The sequence below is a fragment of the Diaphorina citri genome, unplaced genomic scaffold (assembly GCF_000475195.1).
Source record: "Diaphorina citri unplaced genomic scaffold, Diaci psyllid genome assembly version 1.1 scaffold352, whole genome shotgun sequence".
Lineage (NCBI taxonomy): Eukaryota > Metazoa > Arthropoda > Insecta > Hemiptera > Psyllidae > Diaphorina > Diaphorina citri.
In genome coordinates, this window is record NW_007377787.1 from 50,242 (window position 1) to 51,467 (window position 1,226).

Consider the following 1,226-nt stretch of genomic DNA (forward strand, 5'->3'; position numbering starts at 1 on the left):
AAAATGATTAGAAAAAAAAAAAAAAAAAAAAAAAAACGGCGAGGATATGTCAAGTGGAGTTTTTTTGCCTTCTGTAAGCCTGAAAATTAGGGACGAGGAAAGGGAGTAAAAAGAAGAAGGAGGAGGGAAGAGGAGGAGGAAAAAAAGTGAGGATGTTAAGAGGATTTCTTCTTATTCTTCTTCTTCTTCTTTTTCTTCTGAGTTTATGAACCTGTGAAAATTAGGGACGAGCAAGAGGAGTAAAAACAAAAGGAAAGGGGGGAAAAATGCAAAAAATATGATTCTAGATAAAATGGGCATATGTTACGAATCTCTAGTTTCACTATACCAAATGAGATATGGCATAGCTAGGATTGACAGGTGCAAATAAGAGCAAGGACAATCAGGTAAAGTGACTCAAAGGCTAGTAAGATCTTTTTACTATTTTTCAGTCCTTAGTGTCCTTACCTATAAACTACTAATAGGTACTTAAGTAAGTAGAAGTTTTACTTAAGTAGAAACCTTACTTACCATTTCCTATCACTCCTTATTCCTTACCCTATTACCCTACCACTTTCAATGAAGACTTAAGGCCTGTTCCCACTTGTCGTTCGGAAAAAAATCGTGTCGTGCGTAAGTGGGAACACTCTCATAATTACATTGCCTACAGTACATTCGGAAAACAAATCGGATGAGACTCACGACAAGTGGGAACTGGCCTTAAGACATAGCGTAGTAACTTTTAGACTAACTCTTTTTTTTACCAACTGTAATTAAACTCACATGAAGGGGTAAACGCTTCGATGTGCGAACCACTTCATCAGACATGAAAGGTGTTTGTAATGGTTTAACTACAGAACGTAACTTTTTACGGGGGAAAAATACTTTAAAACGGGGTAAAAATTACTTTCAAGGGAGAAAAAATTACTTCAAGGTGTAGATTAACTTTTGTAGAAGGTAAAACTTACGGGATAAATTGGTGGGGGGTAAATTAACTTAGGGGGAAATTTGCTTTAAGAGGGGGCAGATCACCTTTGAGATGTATAAAGTAACTTAAGGGAATCTAACTTTGGACCGAGTTTTAGCTTGATACAGAGCCCCCTGCTAATGACTGTTTTATAATTTTCAGAAGAGACCAACATAAAAGTTAACAGTAATTATTTCCTTCGCTGCAGGCGGAGGTTAAAGGCCTTGCTTTTACATCCTCCTCCTTTTCCTTTTTTTCTAACCTGCCCAACATTAAAGTT